The sequence below is a fragment of the Helicoverpa armigera genome, chromosome 26 (assembly GCF_030705265.1).
Source record: "Helicoverpa armigera isolate CAAS_96S chromosome 26, ASM3070526v1, whole genome shotgun sequence".
NCBI classification, from domain to species: domain Eukaryota; kingdom Metazoa; phylum Arthropoda; class Insecta; order Lepidoptera; family Noctuidae; genus Helicoverpa; species Helicoverpa armigera.
In genome coordinates, this window is record NC_087145.1 from 3,763,417 (window position 1) to 3,776,286 (window position 12,870).

Genomic DNA, 12,870 nt, shown 5'->3' on the forward strand with positions numbered 1-12,870 from the left:
TTCGCCCTTATGTTCAGAAGCTGCGGCCAATAAATTCAAGTTTATTCAATAAATCCTGGCCCACTTCAACTTTGTTTGTCTTTTAATACATAAAACATTGTTTTCCTATACTTTACCTACTTAAACAAAGATTTGTATTCGGTTTTGTTCCAACTTAAATTCGCTGACTTGGAAATGTGAGAAATATTATTTTAATCAGTGTTGACATCGAAATATTGGTATACAAGGGATGAGAAATCGCCAATCAACCGACGTGATTAACGCTCATTCCTACTCTGTGTGAGAAGAGGCCTGTGCCCAACAGTGGGACATTAAAAAGGCTAACGAAAAGAAATGAAATCGTTTATTTTGCAAGTTGGACATTGCATCACTTTAACACGTCACTTTAAGAACGCTGGGTCGGCATTTACTAATTGACTGATCCCTGAGAAGACACGACGAAACAAACTCAAGGGTCATAGTCTCTTTTACGATAATGATTATTAGGTACATACAAGTCAGGTTTACATAGAAGTAGGTACTTAAGCCAATAAAAAATAAGATCTCGATGCCCAACCACAAATAACAGTCCTATCACTATAAACCATTTTTCCAACACATCTTTTAGTGACAACCGGTTAACGCCAAACTGTGAACTGTAAAGATAAATCCAGGTTTTTTCCAAAAAAAAGAGTGTTCGTGGCGTGACAATCCCACAAAATTTTGTATATGCAGTCATATCTCAGAACGGCTGGCGGCTTGCCAAGGAGTAGTGTTGAGAAGCAAGATTGGTATACACGATGCATGTGCACCATGCCTTCCTATAAGTATTATCCTGTTCAGAAACATGTTTTTAACAGTTCACTCCTGAATATATATGCGGATTTATTTCTTGAGTTGAAGGAAAAACGGATAAAAAATGGAAGTATTTTTTAGGTCATGGTGACGGCTGAAAGAATATTTTTAGTTTTTACGTATTGTCTTTGGAATTAAATAAGCTAAAAACATATAAATTACTGGATTATTAATCACTAGCTTCCGCCCGCGGCTTCGCCTGCGTCTAGTTCGGGTTTTATCGCGTTTCCAAGGGAACTCTTCAAAAGTCCGGGATAAAAACTATTCTAGTTCTTTCTCAAGGTCAACTCTATCTCTGTACCAAATTTCATTAAAATCAGTTCAGTGGTTTAGAAGTGAAAGCGTAACAGACAGACAGACAGAGTTACTTTCGCATTTATAATATTAGTAGGGATAGGGATAGTGGGTAGTCATTACATTCTAATTAGATATCTCTTTCAACAGCAAACCATCTTTGCTTTAAATATATACTGAAGTTGGTAAAGGGCAAGTTTAGGTCAAGTGGAAATAACTCTTACCTTTGAATCCCAAAGTTTACCACTATATAACAAAATTACTACCGTGAAATTGACCAAATCATTCACATTTGACATCAAAAGATACCTACCCCATCAAAAACTTCGTCACGCATATAAAACATCTTAATCCTACTAACATTATACACGCAAAAGTTTGTCCCTCTTTTACGCAAAAACTACTGAATGGATTTTGGTGAAACTTCACATTAACATAGTGTACATATCACTTTAACAACATATATTCTCAGGGAACGCGATATTTTAATGAAACTTAGCAATGACATAGTATACATATCAAAACAAAACATAGTCTTTTCAGGACTCAGAAACCGCTAGTTAAACCTAGTATAAAAATAAATAAAAATAAAATTTTCTACCATAATAACTCATCGTTGCAAGCTCGGACGATAGTGTCATGGTACAGTCGGCAAAATAGGCCGCACTCCGCTAACTGGGTTACGAGTGTGACTGTACCTGGCGAGATATCGCGCTTTGAGCTCTGAGGTTCCGTAGGAATATCGCTAAGAGATGCGTTTGGGTAAATATAACTGTTTGTAAGCGAATAGGTCTGTAATGAATGAGATAAGGCCTATGTAAAATGTGATAGATTTGCAAATCGGTCACTATTCATCTATACTAATAATATAAAGAGGTAAACTTTGTTTCTTTGTTTTTGTGTAATGGATAAACACAAAAACTACTGGACCGATTTCAAAAATTCTTTCGCCATAAGAAAGCTAGATTATCTGCGATAAACATAGACTATATTTTTTCCCGGTACGGGCAGTACTTCCCACGGGACGCGGGTGAAACCGCGGAAAAACTGTTAGTCGTAAGTAAAATTTAACTTTTTAACCAACTTCAAAAAAAGGAGATTAAGTAAGTAAGTACTGTAAATAGCTTCTCAATTCATCGGAAACAGACAGACATGTTTTTGCGCCAACACAAGAAAAGACTTTATTCGACTCTCGAGTCCAATCATAAATACGTCAAAATGTCATAATAATAAGTCAAAATGACAGCAAATTGGGCGTTCGCGTTATACGTATATTGACGTTACATTGACGTTCTTCAAAGGAGCGGGAAATGACAGGACATCCGGTAGTATGCTTTGTGATGTTAACCCATCAGGGTTTTGCGGACGTGGCTCGTAAGTTAAGCTATCTATGGTAAAATATGATGAAAGGCTGTGAAACGTATTTTGTAAGATATTAACGGGTTTTTGTTTGGAGAAAAAAGGTTGTTTTTTGGAATTTTAAGTGTTTTGATGCTTATGTACCTATATATGATAAATTATATTTACCTATACGACTACCTCAAAAGCATTCATCCTCATTTCATAAAAAGGTTCAAAGAAACGCGAGATTATCGTGCACAAACGTACATACAGATCAAATTGAGAACAGTATTAATAGTCCTTGAAGAAACCATACCTAAACAGGAAGAAACATAATACTGTGTTACTGATTCTAGTGGTCATTGTTATCCTATACTCTTCCCTACCTATATACTAATATTATAAAGCTGAAGAGCTTGTTTGTTTGCTAATTTCAGGACCTATTTATTTATTGACCCATTTATTCCAACTGTCGAGGAAGGCTCAAGGCAACTTTTTATCCGGTGGCTAGAAATAGTCCGCGGGTGAAACTACTGGCAAAAGCTACTAATGATATGTTACTAAGATTACTAACTATCCTCTGGCGCATAAAAAAACTAGAAGGTTCTCAAAGAACTAGGAAAAAGTAATTACAAATAAAATATCAACAGAATCTACTTACATTTCACAACTACAAACACTAGATTATTCTAAAATTGCATCCGACTGAAATTAGAACACAGATTTATTCTACCGTTCCCTTAAGTGCAGTATTTCATGCAGCCCCGGATCTAGGGGGGGGCAAGCCGGGGCCCATGCCCCGGGCGGCAAATTCAGGGGGCGGCAAAATCAGGCGGCTGCCTGCTTTTAAATCCTACATCACAGATTACCATATTAGTTACCTACAGGGCCGTCTTAACCTATGGTGCAGCGTGTGCGAATAACCCGGCCGCCTCGGTTTCAGGGGCGCCGAGCGACGCCCCACCACCAGGAAATTTCGATTACACCCGTTTGATAAGGAAGTTCCATTGTATCATAATACTGACAAGCAAAGTTTCTAAAAAAGTCGCCTTCGCTTTGTTTAATTGATCATTTTGATTATTTTTCACTTTTAACATCCTCCAAGTAAGTAAAAAAATTCTCGCTCGCTACGCTCAGTACCGGTTTTAGGGTATTGCGCGGTTGGGCGACGGCCCAGGGCGCTGGATACAAGAGGCGCCGTAGGCGCCCTCAACCTGTCCTTGATCAGAATGTTACTCCTATTTTTGTTTTAAATTTCATCATCGCAACTTACAAGAATTGTATCCAAATGTATGGATAGCATCAGGGCCGTCTTAACCTTTTCAGGGGCGCCGCGATTCGCTCTGAATCTGACTGTCGATCCAGACACGTTTCTTTTAATTTGTGTTTAATTCCACGTTAAATTTGAGAAAACACTACTTTTATGTCCCAAAACTCAAAAATTTTCGGGCTCGCTTCGCTCGCGGTTTCTTTCCTTTGCGCTTAAATTTTTTATCACATATACTTAGCTACTTTTAATGTCCCAATACTCAAAAAAAATCGCGCTCCCTTCGCTCGCGGCGTCTTCACTTCACAGTTGCCTTTTATTGTATACCAGCGGTTTCATCCGCATCCCGTGGGAACTACCTCCCGTACCGGGATAAAAAGTAGCCTATAGCCTTCCTCGATAAATGGACTATCTAACACTGAAAGAAATTTTCATTTTCGGACCAGTAGTTCCTGAGATTAGCGCGTACAAACAAACAAACAAACTCTTCAGCTTTATAATATTAGTATAGATGTTTAGGACTTTTAGAGATCCAAAACTCATAAATTTTTGGGCTTGCTTCACATTACAGTTGTTTTTATTTTTCAACATTTTTTTAGTCTACCCTAGCAAAAGGGTAGCGTCGTTTTTAAGCCCTTTTATTAATTAGATAGTAACTTCTGGTTTCCGTATGAACTTTCTTATGTACGGTACTACTTTAAGTCCCAAAATTTTAATACATAGGCGCCAACACCAACATAGAGTTATGTACCATTGGGCTACATTTTACGCAATTTTTGCTTTGACTGGTTTTAACTATAAAAAAATTCGCGCTCGCTTCGCTCGCGCAACCGGTAACTACATATGTATGAGTCTGTTTTTCGCTTGGGTTTGAATTGCACGCACCGAATCAACGAACACAAATGGCACTCGCACTAATCACGGTTTCTTTTTATTTGAACATAAATCCCAGTTTAATTTGTGAGTCTTCAAACCAATAACTTAAAAAAGTTCGCGCTCGCTACTGTACTGTACAGGTACTTTTGTGTCGTAGACTCACAAATTTCCCGCTCGCTTCGCTCGCGCAATATTACACAGACTTTGCCTGAGAAAAAAATTATGGAATCCTCAAAAACAAAAAAGTTAGCGCTTCCGACTGTTTGTTACTTAACAGCGCTTTTTAAAACTTATTAACTTTTTGTGTACATTAACCTGTCTCGACTTTCAAACTTAAACCTGGCCAACTGTTTGAGCCTACAATGATTTGGACACATTTTTTAAAGTCCTTCACCTACCAAAAAAGTGACTTTCGTTGGTGAAAATAAACATAAGTAGGTAGGTAGGCGGGGCGGCATTTTTCAGGTTTTGCCCCGCCTAAAAAAAATTGAAGATCCGGGGCTGATTTCATGCACCCAGAAATGCATGTGCATTACATACATTAACATATACGATTGTATACTACACAGTCACAACATCAAAGTTAATTTGTATGCTGTCATCCATGAAATTCGTAAAGGAAATAAGTGAACTAATCTTACTTTTGTTGTGTATCGAAGATCGAAGGGGTTCAGTTTAACCTTTTGTTAAACTGAATGTAGTAGATTGTTAAATTGGTAGTGTAAAATATTTGGTATTGCAAAAGACAAACGTTTAAAAAAAGTACTCGTGCAACTCAATGTAGATTTTTGTCATTTAAAATCGGTATTCAGCTGCATAAGTTAAGACTGGAAGCCAACCTAAACATATGTAGTTGGAAAAAAGCAAGACAGATGATAATATGTTTCTTGAGATGCTAGCAGTTACTATACTATAGGTACATACGAAGCCAACAGTTATTATTTATCCTAATATAACCGACGGAATAATTCCTAGGTAAGTAAAAACTACTTAAAAATCTTTGTTTACCTCACCTTGACAGTATGTTTTTCGTAAATAAAAGGCCGAATTCACACGATCGGCGAAATTCATTTATTCCGTGCCCCGATACCGTATCGCGGGCTCCCGGGGGAAATCGATCTCTTATTGTATCGCCAATCTATCTTCCAAACAATATTTGTACGTCACTTGTGTTCTCGGCTTTATTTTTGGGTGTTACTTTTTAGTTTTTGTCAATTAATATGTTACATTTTGACCTGTATATGTCTAGTAGAGCCCAAATATAATATTTATGAATACCGACGCAAAACGGACTTCCATGGGTATACAATAACTTCTTCGTCAATTAATGTGTTAAAATTCATTGGCCTACCCATTTCTAGTAGAGTCCAATGAAGCATTTACATATTTATTTTTGCTACAGCATAGCTTTCCATGGGTATAAAATATCTTCTCCTGTACCATTGCAAACGGTAAAAAAATGTATATAACACTGTCTACGCCAATATCTGCATAAAAGTCATGAGGTTCTGTCTAAGTCATTCCTGCTCATAACTTCAGTAACAAACAGGCGTAATATCCTTACTAATATTATAAATGGGAAAGTGAGTTTGTTTGTTTGTTTGTTCCGCTTTCACGCCGTAACTACTGAACCGATTGCTTTGAAATTTTGCAGACGTAAAGTTAGAAGTCCGGATTAAATAATAGGGTACTTTTTATCCCGAAAAAAATAGATATTCCCGAGGGAAAACAAAAATATTGTTTGCTTGATGGATGGATTGTAGATGGCGCTGTGTGTCCAATATAACCGAATTCCACGCGGGCGAAGCCGCGGGCGGAAAGCTAGTAACAAATAAATATGAATATTTCAAAACCAATTTCAAGCGCGTAAAGATACCTATCGACAAACAGTAAACACTTAACACAGCAACAAATCTGTCAGAATTATCTCAAAATAGAATTTATTGAACCTTCATAATTGTTTAAATGTACAAACAATTATAGCTCTTATTGCTTACGTAATAAGAATTTAAAATTTTGTACAGTAAGCTGTTTTGTATTTGTGTTTGTATGGAAATTGGCCATGTGAAACCACCCAGCGGAAAGCGCTTTTACGCTAATTCAGCAAAAAGCAATAACAATTTGGCGGCGATGTTAGCGCTGTTTTTCAGAGTGACTTCGTTCGCATAAATCAAAACATACGTTTCACAGTTGCGTTTTAAAAACCTCATATATTTCAAGTGCGTTTGGCTTTTGTTTACAAGATTACATAACGAGGCTAGTCTAGTTTAATTATCATAGAGAAGAATAAGTTTGAAACCAACGTTGGCGAAGGATTTGGAGGTCAAATAGTCGTTTTATGTAAAACAATTTAATACTTGCCATTAAATTATGTCTCTGTGTGTTTACGTTCTTGCACCTTTCAGTTATCAAAATTCATTTTAATAAACTGTTCGACATTATTCTTTGCAGCAAAAAATGAAAGTTTCAAACAGCTGATAAATGAATTCCAGAATATTAACAAGTTTCATTTAAAAAAAAAAACTAGGTATAAAAAAACTACGTCATTTTTAATCTGAGTTATTTCAGAAACCTATTAATTTCAAATTGACTTTGAGTAACTGATGTGAAAAAACGAAAGCTGTATTTTAACTCACTTTTGTATTTAAATATGTGTATATATGTGATCTAAATTAGTGTATAATAAAGAGGTTTTTTGTTTGTTTGTTTGTACCCCATAGGCAACGAAACTACTGAACCGATTTGAAAAATTCTTACACTGTTGAGAAGCTACACTCTTCCCAAGTTATTTAGGGTATATTTTTTTAGTTCCCACGGGACGCGGGCAGAACCACGGGAAAACAGCCAGTCCTTAAAAATCATAATTTCAATAGACAGTCCCATTTTATTTATTGTTTTCTTTGAGTGTAAACAAAAAAATAAGCGGAACACAACAAACGAGAGAAAACTAAACATTTCAGCAACCTTCAAATACAAACGGAATTCTAGAAAATTCCAAAGAATTCTCCGTCTTCACTAAGAAGAATGGTTAAAGGTGTTGAACGTAGTATTTTTGTTGAACAAGCTAAAAACTTATACTGTTCGTTTTTACTGTACTTAAGAGGAATTTATATGGGGGTGATAAATTTTGGGCTGTTCCCGATCGTGTTACATTTCAGTGTACCATTATGGTGGGGGAAGATAATTTTATTGTTGTGTGAGATCAATTGGTTTTGTTATATGTTTGTAGGTTAAATTAGGGGCAGTAAGGCATAGTATTGAAGTTGAATTCTGGACATAACAGAGTCGGTAATTTCCTGTCATCGACTTGAGGAGCTTTTTTTAATATGTTTGGTTAAAAAACTAATCTATAGCAATATGAGAAAAATCTAAAATTCATTGAATTTTAATCACACTTAGGTCAGCGAAATACTCATATTTTTTAAAAAACTCTTACCAAATTAAATAAAAATATTTTTAGCAGACATCAAAAACGTAAAAACAAAAACCTTTTAATGCGATTCCATATTTTACCATTTTCTGTAACCGCAAACTAGGTCAAACCTAGTTTATGAATTCATCCGAATCCTTTTTTATCATCTCGCTAATATTTTTAAGTCTAAAAGCACTTTTAGTAAAATACAGATATCATTAACCCTCCCAACGCTTGGGGATCATTTATTCATAAAAAAGTATAAAAATATAAATTAACATTTAGCTAAGCGGTCGGTTTATTAACCCGTTACACGCGAAGGTAGCGGGTGAAACTATAATCTGAATTTCACGGGACGCTGAGTAGCAAATGGGGTCTTTTGTACCCCTGAATAAAGAGTAAAGAGTAAAAATGCGTCGGATTAGTAGTCGTTGACTGAAAACGGACAGATTTAGCCGTGAATCAAGCTTTTAGGAGTAAACAAAATCCTGTCTGATAGGTTTTACAAGCTAACTTAGCTATGGACGAAAAAGTAAAAAAAAAACACTGACCGGGATCGGGCAAAAGGACTAAATATTAAAATTTTTAGAATATCATAAATTACCAACGAAGAAAAAAAATATGGACACTTATGTAATTTTTTGCAATTTTGTTTAATACATCAAAGTAGCCAACAATATTTATTATTTTTGCTGAAAATAAATCTAAAATCCATAATACGAAATTGTACATAAAACCTTTCATATCATTTATGAAGGATTTATTTTCATACGTCAAATGAAATAATGTTTATTTTCATAACTATGAAGATATCCAGAGTGAACGCTAGTAAAATAAATCAATAGACTCTAGATATTCGTTTGTGGAAAAACAAAGTTTTTTCTTTCTTTGTCACGGCCACTTCTGTCCGAGTCATTGGGACGCCTGTCACACCGAAATGAGTAATTCAATAAAAGTATTACGTCATAGTTTCATTTCTACGATTTGAAACTTGTTGCTAACAGCTTTTATGTAGGTAGGTATTTATTTACGGCAACGGTGGCTGTCCTCAAGTAAGGAGATTAGCCAATTGCGCAGGACATATTTTAGTGCACAAGCATTTGCGCAGACACAGGTGCTCTCACTATTCCTTCACTCTCATAGCACGATGGGACGGCAATCTGACACTGTGTATCAATCACCATCTTCCAGTTTCTAAAACCCACAAAGCGATTTCGGCCTGACTCGGGAATCGAACCCGAGACCTCGTGCTCAGCAGCCGCGCTTGCGACAGCTTGACCAACGAGGCAGTTCTTTTTGCGTCAATGCACTACAATTAAAAAAGACAGACGAACATCACAACAAACATTAGCTCCCTTAACATCAAACACCGTTCGCTACGGTGTAACATGCTCCCAAATCGCCTTGCCCCACTTTCTTCCTACAAATAAACACGCCTGGAACTCTTATCATTGACGCCTTCACTATCTGGATAAGACACCGACAAAGAAATGGGATACCGTTTTATCAAACAGAGAAGTATTATAGACAATATTATATTTGAAATAAAAATATTTGAGTTATAAATATGAAAGTTTGTTTGTGTCTTAACGTCGTGGTGGGCTAGTGGGTAAAGGACCAACCTTTCAAGGATGAGGGTTCGATTCCAGATCAGGCAAGTATAACTTAGACACCAATGACTGTGTTTCGGATGGCACGTTAAACTGTAGGTCCCGGCTGTCATTGAACATCCTTGACAGTCGTTACGGGTAATCAGAAGCCAGTAAGCTATCTACCTATCTTTTTTAAATATCATAGAATATCTAGTAATCCCAGTTAACTACTACTAGTAATCCAAATATTGATTGAAGATAATCCAAATCATTAAGATATGACCAACAATACCAGTAATTAACCCTCGCGCAACCGCGTTCAATCGTTAGGGGTACTTGATACCCCTAGATAGCATTCTAAGGGTTTATTAAGACATCAAAACCAGATGTTTATTGTCAAAGGAAACTTGTACCTGACATTAAAGGAAATACAACTTTAATAATACATTTAGTTTAACAGAAACTACATTTTGAACCTTATGTCAATGTTATAAGATATACGTTAGAATTTTGGAGTTGTAATTTCATTTTGTATTCATTACGTCATAGGATGCTGATTTTATCAAAATGCTATTTAATTAGTGGTTCTTAGATTAGAACGTTTTGTTTATACAGATTATTTTGCAATTTTCGTGTAATTGCAGGTATAGGTCCTGTATTTGACAATGCCGTAAATGCATGCGAGTATTAAACGATATTGGACTGTTTAAGTTAGCAAGCAGAATATCTGAAAATAGGCATGTGTGCTGTTTGTAGTACGTTACCGCTTGTAATTGAAAATTTCGTACCTGCAACAAAAAAACACATCATAAGTAACAAGGCTAATATAAAACTTAAATATTATTACACTAGCTTTCCGCCCGCGGCTTCGCCCGCGTGGAATTCGGTTCACCCCTCCCGCTGTGGGTTAGCAGCGGTGAGGGAGTGTCAGACTCTTACTGACTAAAATCGTCGTGTTCCGTCCTAGGCCTTTTATATACCAGGGCCGCGGTACCTCTTTCGAACAACCCGCAGCCGCGGCTGGCCCTGGCGCTACTGGGCCCCACTGATTTCAAAACACCTTAAGACTAATTCGCGGCGAACCTTAACACCGCGATACAGAAAAGCACAACGCCATCTATCGAGCTATCGGGAACCTCGCGATTGAACAATGAGCTACAGGTTAAAGCGCGAGATATCATTGCACTTCTTACGTATCTTAAAAAAAACAACGTCACCACGTTTTAAAAAGCTATCATTCCACTTCTTACGTATTTTAAAAACACATCGTTACCACGTTTTAAAAACACCCAGCGCCATCTATCGCATACCTCAAGAACTAAATAACTTAACTAATACTTATACCAATTAGTAATTCGTTGAATTATAGTTATTTCAGGATAAGTAGATGTAAAAAAAACAGTTAAGACGATAAAACAAATTGTACGTCATCCCTCGGGAATTCCTCATTTTCGAGGATTCATTATCGTATCATTTAGCTTCTAAATTTATATGTTCATATTCGTTTGCAATATATAAGTAGATGTAAAAAAAACAGTTTAGACGATTCAACAAATTGTACATCATCCCTCGGGAATTCCTAATTTTCTGGGATTCATTATCGTATCATTTAGCTTCTAAATTGACATGTTTATATTCGTTTGCAATATATTACCTTGGTTTAAACGACACACAGTGCCATCTACAATCCATCCATCAAGCAAACAATATTTTTGTTTTCCCTCGGGAATATCTATTTTTTTCGGGACAAAAAGGACCCTATTATTTAATCCGGACTTCTAACTTTACGTCTGCAAAATTTCAAAGCAATCGGTTCAGTAGTTACGGCGTGAAAGCGGAACAAACAAACAAACAAACAAACTCACTTTCCGATTTATAATATTAAGTAAGGATACGAATATAACACATTGTTATAGCCTAATAAAATGCAAAAGAATTTAGAATAATAATTATCTTTATTTTTCAGCTCAAAACTTTAGGTACTAAGCTAAAAACTGAAAGTGTGAATCACCTTTAACCTACAATATAACACATTACACACACACACATACAAATTCTAAGAATTAAACAACTAATTTATTTCCATCTGCCCACGTACTTAAATAACAATGTACAGACACCATATTCAACAGAACAACACATTTTACAAAACCCTAACAGACTTACTTAACCCTATCAACACCACGGTTGAAAAAACAGGAAAAATACCCCGGAATTATTCCGAATCACTCCAGGGATATCAGTCAATTTTTTACTCCTAAAAGCAGAGGTCGCTATGATAAATAGGTTTAAAGCCATTTCAAAGGCGAAGAAGGGGCGTCGCATGAAAATATTTTTTTTATCTTTATCTATTCTGTAACCCAAGTCGGGTTTTCAACGGATTTCCGCGTTATCCTTGTTGTATGGTTAGAAGAAGAATTTTAAATGTTGAGCTTTGAATTTTGAAATGTTTGGTCGTGCGTTAAAGGTGTAATTGTATGACAGGGATGCTTTTGTTTTTTGGGTAAGGATTGTGCTAATTGTCGTAATTATTAGGTAGTTACAAAAAAATACTTTATTTCATTTATTTTATGAAATGAGTTAAATTATTTTATATGTATCCATCAAACCACTGCACTAGACAATCCTTGATTTTTAACGCGCGACCGAATTGTTATATGTACGTACGTATACCGTTTGAGACCATATTAATGAAATGGTAACACAAAATTTTATTACTATTGTTTCATCAAGGTTAAGAGTACCAATTCTTAAACTATGTATTTTAGCTACCAATAAAAAAATATTGTTTTATGCATTATGTATTCTTTTGAATAAAACTACTTTTACGGATTTTATCGCGGTTATATTAGTATTATTTAATCCCGATGATACTTTTATTCTTTTAAACTTTTTCAAAATTTTACACTAATTTTAAACTTCTAACGGTACAGAGCCCGTGGTAAGCCGCACCTCAGTCGTTCATCTTCCATAAATTCCATAATCATTTGTTACGAGATAACGCGGACTCCAGACGTACACACTCACTGATTTTAACGGTTAATATTACTGCTTTTATGTTCGCGCTTTTACTGAAATGTGGGGGAAGCTGAATTTCAGCTGCGATTTTGGGAAAAACATTTTTTTAGTTTTTTTGGGTATTTTTTTACCACTGCTGCAGTTAAAGGGTTAGCGTGATTTTACTATCATAGGAATGAACAGATAATTTAATTTTTAGTATATAATGGAAGTCTTTTTTTACATTATTTGTTTTA

General features: G+C 35.8%; 1 protein-coding gene across 1 annotated transcript in view; it reads right to left on the reverse strand.

Annotated features, from left to right (window-relative positions):
- Positions 1 to 12,870, reverse strand: part of LOC110372403 (uncharacterized) — a 562,146-nt gene that overhangs the window by 230,190 nt on the left and 319,086 nt on the right. The window lies entirely within an intron of this gene.